Source organism: Elaeis guineensis, chromosome 12, assembly GCF_000442705.2.
Source record: "Elaeis guineensis isolate ETL-2024a chromosome 12, EG11, whole genome shotgun sequence".
Classification (NCBI taxonomy): Eukaryota; Viridiplantae; Streptophyta; class Magnoliopsida; order Arecales; family Arecaceae; genus Elaeis; species Elaeis guineensis.
Window position 1 is genome coordinate 1,183,925 of NC_026004.2, and position 11,390 is coordinate 1,195,314.

An 11,390-nucleotide genomic window follows, 5' to 3' on the forward strand; every position below is an offset into this window, starting at 1 on the left:
GTTGTTTGCTTTATCACAACCAAGAAAGTAAGTAACGTTGGGGATGTCTAGTTAGGACATCATTTTCACAGAATTTTCGATACCGCACGTCGCAGCAAAAAGAAAAAAAAAGTAAAACAGAAATAATCAAATATTTGGACCAGTCAAAAAAAAAAAGTTCGCCTTCACGGGACATGCAAATTTTATTATGAAAAAACAAGAAAAAATTACAAAAAAATATCGCACCCTCAATCCTCGTACACCCAATCTCTCTCTCATAAAAAGCTCTCTTTCACAAAAGCTCTCTCTCTAGGAAGATCCCGCTGAACCCCTGAAACGACCGCTGTCCGCTGTCTTACAGTCTGTCTGAAGCACCTGCATCTATTCCTGTCGGCGCCTCACCTCTATTGTTGCTTTGAATCCTCTGTCGAATAAAACTACACATAGTCACATCTCTGTTATGTGAACAGAGCTTTAAAGCCTTGAATCCATGAGAAAATAAGAGTATAGACTTCTTACAGCACCCAAAAACATCTCTGAACCATCAGTTCATGACCGACAGTGCTCCAGACCATCCGATCACGCAATGATCCACGAAAACCCCCGTAGACCGTGAGAAACCATAGGGAAATGCCAGTCGGTCCATGGTGAACCGTGAGAAACCAAGGGGAAATGCTCTTTCGGTCCATGTGGGTCCTCGTGGACCGTATGAAAAAAGCTCATGCGGGCCGCACAGCATGCGCCCGCATGGGCCTGGGTCGTGCTCTGCGCATGCTTGCTCGTCCGCATGTTGGCCGCGTGCTCGCAGTCGGGCCGCGCGCCTCCGCACGCTTCGATTTTCGTACCATCTTCAATCGAGCGTATCTCCTTCATCCGATCTCTATTTGGGGTGATCTTAGGCTTGTTGGACTCCATTCGTCATCGCGGATCTCGTTATGGATTCTGTATGGATCGAATCTCGAGAAATCAAATTCTAACAATTTTCACCTCGACTCGACATTCGGCCTCCTCCTAACTTTGAGAGCTTCTGGATCTCCTCACCCCCATATCCTGGGACAATCACTTGCTGATCATGGATGGATAGATATGAAAGTCGAGCCATGCCGCTCGATCCCATCTCTATCATATGCTGTGCTCCTCCCGATCTAAGACCTGTTCAGGATATCATCCTGTGACAATAGAAATCTTACCTTACGATATTGCCTCTCATCCTCTTGAGTCTCGCATCTCGTGCCCGATCTACCTCCACCTGAAGCTCCATCTCACTCTGGGCTCCTCTTGGCTCCTGAAGCTCCACCTCACACTGGACTTGCCATCAGGTAGTAATATCTTCTAGTCCTCTTCTTCTCCTCCAGAATAATCCTATCGTCGTGCAACACCTTCAGAATTTCTCCACCAGCTACTGTCTTGTAGCCTTTCGAATCTAGTTTACTCAGTGAGATAAGATTTCATCTGAAATCGTGTATGTATCAGACCTTCCTCAATCTCCTCACTGCACTATCATGTGTCCTCCAGCCGACCGTCCCGATGCCTCTGATTGCACAGCTTGATCCATCCGATAGATAAATAGTACCTTCACTGCTCTTCAGAAAGTCAAACTGCTCCTTTCTGCAACATACATGATACGTGCATGCAGAATCTAAGATCCAATGCTAGGAAGAAGTAGATATCTCGTCAGATATCTCCAAGATATTATCCTCTGAGTCGCTACTGGCCGTCACTGCAGTAGCCCTCGTCCGATCCTTGAGTTAAGAGCAATCTCTGGCTAGATGTCCCAACTCGTCACATCGATAACTTCTGATCTTGTTCAAGTCTCTCGTCCTGGACTTGGACCGCCCTCATCGCAATCTTCTATCGCTCTGTCTACTACCTCCTACTCCTCCAAAAACTATCAAAGCTGAGCTGTCATCTGAGCTCGAAGCTGGGTTCTTCCTCTTGAGAATCTCATTCTAGAGAATCACCGTGGTGACCTCGTCCATCTTGATGATACTCTTTTCCACTAGAAGAGTTGTCACCAAAGACTCATACGAAGGAGGAAGCGATGCTAGCAAGACCAGCGCCCTGGTCTTCTCCTCAACTTTCTCGTCAATGCTGAGGAGCTCGGTGAGGATCTTCTAAAGTGGCTGAGATACTCCTGCACGCTTTATCCCTCAGTCATCCACAGCTAGTAGAAATGCTTTTAGAGAAAAAAAGTATTAGTGAGAGACTTCGTCATGTACAACTCCTCAAACTTCAACCACAGTATCGTCGGAGAAGTCTCACTAAGCATATGGATCACCATCTCATCTGTTAGGTACAAATAAATCATACTCACCGTCTGCATCTGGAGCCATCTCCAATCCTATATCTCCATGGTGGTCAGTTTCTCCTCGTACAAGAAAACATTGATCAACTCCTGCTGGATAAGCACGTCCTTCACCCTTGCCTGCCATAAGGAGAAATTGCTCTTTCCATCAAACATGTTGATCTCTATCTTGATTGATCCTGTCTTCTCTATCTTCAATCTTGCTCACCACCGCCGTAATATGCGTTCTGGTACTATCTCACTCTGATACTACTTGTTGGGGATGTCTGGCCAGGACACCACCTCCACAGAACTTTTTCGATACCGTACGTCACAGTAGAAAGAAAAAAGAAATAAAATAGAAACAATCAAATACGCAGATCAGCCAAAAAAAAAGCTTGCCTCCATGGGGCATACAAGCTTCATTATGAGAAAAGAGAAAAAATTACAAAAGAAGAACATACCCTCAACCCTCATATACCCAATCTCTCTCCCACAAAAAGCTCTTCCTCACAAAAGCTCTCTCTCTAGAAAGACCTCCCTGAACTCCTGAAGTGACCGCTATCCGCTGCTTGACAGTCTGCCTGAAATCCTTGTTCCTGCTCCAATCGGTGCCTCACTTCTATTGTTGCTTTGAGTCCTCTGCCGAACAAAACCATTCACAGTCACGTCTCTGATCTGTGAATAGAGCTTTAAAGTCTTGAATCCGTGAGAAAATAGGAGTATAGACTCCTCACAGCACCTAAAAACATCTCTGAACCATTAGATCACGATGACAGTGCTTCGGGCCGTCGGATAGTGCAATAGTTCACGAAAACTCTCGTAGACCGTGAGAAACCATAGAGAAACGCCAGTCAGTCCATGGTGGACTGCGAGAAACCAATGGAAAACTCTATCTCGATCCATATGGGTCCCTATGGACCGCACCCGCGCACGCACGTGCCCGTGCTTGGGCCGTGCTCTGCACGCACCTACGCACCCACATGTTGGGCCGCGTGTTGTCAGGTGTGGTCGTGCCACTGCGGCCTTCGCCGGCTTGCCGCAAGCCTTTATCGCTTCGATTTTCGTATCATCTTCAATCGAGCGTATCTCCTTCATTCGATTTTCGTTTGGGATGATTTTGAGCTCGTTGGACTCCCTTCGTCGTCACGGACCTTACTGTGGGCTCAATGTGGATCAAATCTCGAGATATCAAATCTTAATAAGTGATCTATTGGAGATTAAAAACTTGTTTGCACGATATGGATTCCCAACGGTCGGATATGTTTTCTATGCCGAAGCCAGTTTAATCAGGAACTGCACGCATGATATCTAAGGAAATTTTAATTATTTTTAGCTACTCCAAAATCTTTTTTTGAGTAAAAGCAATTCTAAACTCTGAATTCAGTCATTTGGTGAGTAGCACATGGTTCCGTGATCAGTGTACGTAATTGTGCGAACTAAATGTGGTACAAAATTTTGTTGAGATGAGAACGTCTGCCTTAAGCGCTGCCAATGTGAAAACACGAATTTTGTCTCATGTAGAGCAGTAGAAATTCTTGTGGCTGTACTTAATTGATAGGATGATGTTCTTTGCAGCACCAAAAAGCTCGGATCCTCTAGTTCTACTTCCGTTCCGCTCGATTACCCACCAATGAATTCAAGGGTCGATATAATTTCTGCTCAAAAAAAAAGAAAAAAATGAAGAGAGATGGAATTTGGAGCGGAGAAGATTTTAATGCACCGTTTCATAACTTTGTAAAATAGGTCAAGATATGGAGGGATTAATTTTGAGCATTGCTATTCGAACAAGGGATTTGCCAAGATATCGTGAGGAGAGTGTTATTCAAATGGGTGGGTGACTGATTTGAAACTTGAGTTTGTTTCTGAACTTCAAGCCCGACATATTCAAAAGATCATATCTTCAGAATATTTTGTTTATTTCTACCTCAAGCTGTCGACGCGAGTATGGATATGTCGTTGGAGGCTTGCTATCTGTATTTCAAGCTAGAAATATTCTTAGTTTAGCAATCAAGATCTGTGCAAGATGAAATTCCCATTTATAAAATTTTATTTATCGTGCAGTATATCTTCCACGATGTGCTCTCGGCTGGCCTTCAATCAGCAGGCTTAATTTGTTTTGCCTGTTTGCTCGGTACGTAGCTTGGATATTCTGCACCGATCAGGGTGATTCAAAAATAATGGGCCAGATGGAAGCGAGTTCATAAGCTCCCCTTGGTGCGTGCGACGAGTTCGGACGATCGGCACATCACGTGTCAGATCGATGTGTGGCATGCCATGCGTCGGATGCTTTGGAAGGTGGAGAGGAGCGCCTTCGTTCCTCTGTACACGGGCACCTAACACCTTGCAGCACGGCCGCGCGTGGCCCAGAGAAGGGAGAGGCGTGACCCCCTCTTTTTTCTCCTCCCCTCTGTCCTAACACCACCACCATCACTCCTCTTTCTTCGAACAACCGGAAGCAACCATCGCCGGTGCCGTCGTCTCCTTTTCTTAATTCTCTTGCTCCACCCCGGCCGGCCTCCCCCGACCTCCCAAACCTCTTTTTCTTGTTCGACTGTGAAGGCAGTACCTTATGAAACTTTTCTTCTTGCATACGTAACTCCTAAACTTTCAAAGAATTGTTGCTTTTTACTGCACGCATAATTTTTATCCCTGGAATTGTTAGTTTTCGTTGTTTATTGGAACACATCATATCATTTTTGAACAATTACGTCATACCCCACGTCCGGATTCCCATGTCAACATTTCAGCAGTTCTCAGAACGAGTAGAAGGCAATCAACAAACACTCTCTTTACTGAAGCAAATGAATCACAAGCACCAAAAACAGCACCAATTTTCGTCATTTTGACGAATATACAGACATAACCGGTGCGATATCTGTTGCGTGCCCTTTCTTTTTTTTTTTTTGGGTAGAAGTTGCGTGCCTCTTTAAAAGAAGCAACAGCTCAGTAAAACCAGAAAATAAGCAAGCAACTCCAGAATCGCACCATCTCAAGCTGCCCTGCTAATGGGCTAATTGGAAGTAGATAATCAAATAATAAGTATGGCCTACATGTACTGCAATCTGAACCAACTTATCAACTGGTATTTCGCTACCTGATGCAAATTCAAATTGTGACTAGGGGTACAAATGAATCGAACTACTTGCAAGCTATTCGAGTTTAATTCGAGTCCGAATTTGACTCGATTTGCTCAAGTAGTTTTTCAATTAAGCTCGGATAATAGAATACTCGGCTCAAAAGTTCGTGAGCTTATTTGAGTTTATATATATATATATATATATATATATATATATATATATAATTTTTATTTAATATATATATATATTTAATATATATATTATTAGTAGGTCAATGTTTGAATTCAAACTCAAGTATAGCTCGATTGATATTTGAGTCGATTTTAAGTTTCGTTTATTTTTTTATCAAGTTGAGCTCAAATTTGGGATATTAAAATTTGATCGATCTCGAACCAAGTTTAAAGTCCAAATATTTTGTGATTGAATTCGAGCTTTCAATGACTCGACTCAGCTTGGCTCGATTGCATTTCTAATCATGGCAAATGATATTCTAGGCCTCTATCTTCTACTTCTTTGGCATTTGATAATAAACACCAATAATGCAAGCATCGTCACGCTCAAATGACTCCTGAGTAATCTCTAAAAAGGCTCGAATTGCTCATTTTGTAGTTTCTTCACCTGTTGGACAAATACAGCCTCCGCATGCATCATGGAATCAATATAATTTGTTTAGAAATAGGAAAAGATCATGTTGTGGTAGATTTCAGGCTCCAATCGGAGTTGCTAAAGTAAAGTGAAGTCTGACGGAGAGGACGGCAATTGAACTTGCAAAATAAATTTATGATCGGGGATAACTCTGACGGAAACTCTCCAACGTTCAAATCAGAAATTCAAAACAGATAGAAAAAAGTACACTTAAAAGTTCCATACCTTTGAGGATCCTTTGTTTTTCTTATTTATAAAAGAATCGTGAGAGGAAATGATGGTAGGAGGCCACTTTGCTCTCGGTGGGGCATACCCTTGATTTTCATATATAAACCCAGCAGGTGGTGATACCTTGCTTGGCACGTGGCTGATCGTTTCCATTGATAACTCCAATAGATCTGATGGTTGATGTGACTCAATCCCGCACATGGCTAGCCGCGATCTTAAATGAGTTGATGTAACTGGGTCACATAGGGGTCTCTTGCGAACGTCATGGCAAGCCGTTATCCTTAATGGGTGATGTGACTGGACCGCATAGGGATTTCTTGCAGTCATCATGGCAAACCGCTATCTTTAATGAGTGATGTGATCGAACTGCATATAGGAATTTTCTGTAGTTGTCATAGCTAGTCGCGGCCCTTAATGGTTTAATTTTACGGTCGCACAGGGGCTTCATGTAGATGTCGCCAGGTGCGGTGTCCGAACTAAGAAGCAAGAGTGGACCTTGGGGGTTGATTATACGTCGTTGGCTGGCGAAGCTGGGGCGAGCACCCAAGTCAGGGCCAATGTCAGGGATCATTTCGATGGTTAGCGGGTCAATCAGCAATTGGGCACTCTATGAGGAGGTCAGGCATCGGCATTAGGGTTGATGACTGAGGTAGGTGATCGGTAATATAAACAGGGTTCGACGGCCTAAAGGTGATGATATGGTGAAGAATTGGGGAACCTCAGGTAAGTTGGCAGTCAGTGTCAAGATTGGGACTGACATGAGGCTCATAGGCCGAGGTGGATGGTCGGTTCATCTGAATTAGATACTAATATAATATTTATAGATCAGATGATCTTGACCCATAATAGATTTGAGACTCCCCCTTGATTCCCAGAAAATTAAATTTGCTACTAGGCATGAATGAGCGATTTTTTTCCCTCCAGCCACTTAACTTGTCTAGTATTACATAAATGCATTAAATGGGCGATAGAAATTTTTTTTATTTTCACCTCCTCAAAATAGAATCATTTGCTTTTCATAAGCAAAATAAAGATATGGATTGAGTTGTAAAGATGAAACAAGAAAGAAAATTTCACATGTTGATGTAGGGAACCTACAAAGTTAAAAAAAATGTGAGGGAAGTCTAGGACTTTTTTTTTAATAAAAAACAATAAACAAAAAGAAGTTTGGAATCTATTCACATCAGCATTTACAATCATATTTTGAAACGAAATTCTTTGCGGTACTTAAAAAATATCGTAGAGTGATGTCCATGTTTAGATGCCGTCCATCGTAAAATGGACGGCCATCTAAATTATTCAAATATCCCGAAGGTTTATATATATATTTTTTAAATTTATTTAATACACGCATGTGAGCGGCTATCCATCTTAAGATGGACGACATACAACCATGCACAGCATCCAGAATCTACACCCTCATTTTCTAAGAATCTATTTCGTTGTCTGGGCCCAAAATCCTATAGCATCTTTGAGATTGGACAGCATAACTAAAAAAATCAGTCTGAATTAGATTTGTTTAGATAAAAAATATATTTTTTTTCTCTCTATAGAATTTGAGCCGGCCCAATCCAAAAGCCTTTAAATTTTTATTTAAATAAGTTTAACTCGGACTGATTTTTTGAGTTGTGCTGATTTAATCCCATGGATTCTATGAAATTTTTTTTTCTTTTTCCTCCTGACTGTTAAATCGCTTCTCAACTCAAGTGACCGTTCCATCCCCGAACCCCACCCAGGACCCATGGACCTGACATTTTGGAAAAATTTGCGCCGGTCAAAAAAATGATGGCATAAGATTTTAAGGCATGATAGTACTCTCCAGTTAAATTATGAAGCCGGGAAGAAATTGACACAATCCCAGACAAAACTATATATCAACATCTTCCCACATCGGTCGGTTATCCTCTCAAGCACGTGAGGAGCCGGAAAGTAAGCAAAAGTATTCGTCGTGGTCCATATGCCCAATAGAGTAGATGATAAGCTTGCTGAACCTCTTGTCTTTCTTTCATTATTCCATCAGGAAATTACGCTAGCTCCAACCAGACACGCTTGGCGCTGAGGATGTCGATAGCCAAGATCTTGAAAGAAATGTGGTGCAAATTAATTAAGCTATACTCTGATTTATTAATTCGTCTACATTATTGAAGATGCGCTAAATCATTGGCGTGGCAAGGTCTAAAAATACTGCTGGTTTAGGGTATGAAACCTACCGCCGTAGCAAAGTGGAAATGGTGGTTCCTCGCCTGCATGCTTCAGAGTATGGCAGACTCACTCTGCAACAGATGGACCTCCATATATATAAGCTTCTTTTCTTTTCTTTCAAATTTTAAAGTCGGTACCACCTTCTTAAACAACCATTAATTAATTAATTAAACATTCATGCCACCCCTTTTTGCCGACCTGCGTCGCCAACTTAGACCAACCTGCAGGCCATCTTAATCACTTGGAGAGCATTGCTAGATGGAAGCTGGTTTGGTAACAAAAGATGTTCCTTCAATGGTGGGGTTCAAGTAGAGGACCATGGCAGGTTCCCTACTTCATTGATCATCCCAATGGGACGAGTCAAACATTAGATACGCACCTTTCGTTTGGAATATATATCCTCTGAAATGATGCTTGATGAAATTTATACGCGAACTTGGGGACCATGGTAAAAGGTGCAATTAAAAAATTTGGAGATGAAAACGAAACCAAGTAAACTACGGTACTCGGTGTTTGCGTGTTTCCGGATGCATATAATGTCAGAAATGCATATTGATCCGCGCGCATCGCTGCCGCGCAAGATGGAATAAAAAAAAAAAGATTGGAGGGACAGGAAATTATTCCTTTTGCCGAAGATTGAGCATGGCCAACAAGAGGAAGCGAGGAACCCACAGAAAAAAAGGCCAACTTAGGGATCACTCTCTCGCCCCAGGAGTAGGCTGGCTCACACCCTACTTTTTGTGACAAATTGATGCAATTAATTCGGTACCACCTGTCTCCTCAAAATGATTGATGGTGGCTTTTTGGAATGACGAAGGAGAGGAGAAACGTTTCCCATCTGTCCGTCAAAAGGGACCTACCGTTTGAGACCCATTGTTTCACCAAGCAACATGGATGGAAGCCGTTCAAAATTAGTTGTGCTCCTTTTTCCCTTTGCTCTCTCCGTCCAAAGGCTGACACGTACACAAAAATAGGGCATGAATGGATCCTTGAAGAAAGGACCAGTCTCATCAAGCTCCGAAGGCCTACCTAACTAAATAATTCACATCCTCGTCCATAGATGTCATGTCATTTCATGGTAGCTCCCGTCCTCCCTTCCACCACCGCCGCCGCCACCACCACCACACCTCTGTCCAACTGTTGTGGTCACACCCTAGACCTCCCTTCCACCACCGTGAGACATCCGGAGAGGGACACCGCGGTTTGCGTCGTACCAGCGAGCAATTCAAACCGCTTTGCCATGGTCATGGGCATCCGACGGTTCTTTATCAGTTGTGACATCTCAATCGTTGAGTGAAGGAGGTGATTCGTGTGGGGCCATTTGATGCCCGTGAGCAGAAGTGACATGGATCACGGTTGCTCATAATTACTTTCTGATACAACCTAAACTTAACCGGACATCATGAATGAATTCAAGAAATTAATGCATACATACACCCACATTTACCATTCGCTACAGATTTATATATACTGAAACCCTTAGCTTGTAAGATTGCTAGTGGGTCTAGTCGTCTACCTAAACCTGCTCATTCTTGAATATGAATATAAATCAATGAAGATGCAGCTTAAGTCGAATTCTGTCAGATTTGATCAATTATGTTTTGATTAGATGGGAGAAGTGACAAGTGGATCGAAACTATATTAATTAATTTGCTTGTGAAAGCATAGCAACTTGGAGTCCTTGCATGAATGCAGCACTTATAATTGTCGTGTTACAAAATGGAAGGTAGAAATGAAAATTTACCGCAAATTTGAGCACACAAAGTAGATCAGTTGTCTTTTTCTAAGAAACCATAAAAGAGGGGACGGATACTTTTTTTTGTCTGCTGTTATTTTGTGTAATGACATTTTGCTTTAAACAGGAGGATCACTTTATTTCAGTTGTGTGTGTGTGCGCGTGTGTGCATACATTAAACTTTTTTTTGATACTACAGCTTGGTTTTTGAATGAATATTTTAATAGCAAATGCCATCACATAACCTCGTAAAAAGAAGAGTTTATATTACAAGAGGTTGGAAATAAGATCATGCAGTCTGAAAGTTACCTTGATGGCAATGTCGATATATGCTACGTACTCATATATAGTTACCAATATACGAAGCAAGAAGAAACAACTTTGCGCGTGGGTGAGAGAGAGAGAGAGACAGAGACGGTGCAAGGAACAGTAGATTGAAAAGATGGGAAAGAGGAAGGACGGAAGAAGTGTGGAGGAAGAAATATTGAGATAATGATCTCTTCTGAAGCCTGTTCCAAGAAGGGGTGTTCATTCTTGAAAGAATCCAAAGGTTCATTTGGTTTGCCCACATTCTTGCATCAAAATCTGCAGAAGAAACAAAAGAACAGTAAAAGAAACTAATTGAGAGAGTGATGACCACCCTCTCACGATGGAAGCGGTCCTGCAAAAAATGCTGTTGGCATCTATATGCTGCATTTTTTATTAATGAGAAAAAACAGAACTTGAACTATTTTTCAAACTTAATAGTCAGATTTCTTTTGAGGAGGAAGGAGGAGAGTCAATTCATCCAATATTTATTAAGAAAAGAAAAAATTGAGAGAGAAAATGTGGATTACAGGACCCTATATATTGTGCACTGCTCAGCACTCCCAAGCAGTGCGCTACTGCATATATGTGTTTAGGGTACTAGGAGTCCAGTATTTTTCAGATAGGAACCAGAATAGTGGGTGACAGATGCCAACGTTGTTGTTGAAGTGGTTGGAATTTCTCCCTTATCAGAGGAGTGACATCGAAGGAAAAAAGTAAATTGCAATAGGGTGGTTCTGAGAAAAGTTGGTAATTGTCACACATCTTGGAGCTGGGAAATGCACAGAAGAAGCTCTAAGAAGTTTATTTATGATGATTTGGTAGCAAGGTATATGTGGAGAGAGGATGGAGAGGAGGGGGAAGGGAGAACATACAGAAGATTCTAACTTCCATCTTATAACCTTAAGGTAATCAAATCAACTTTATTTTA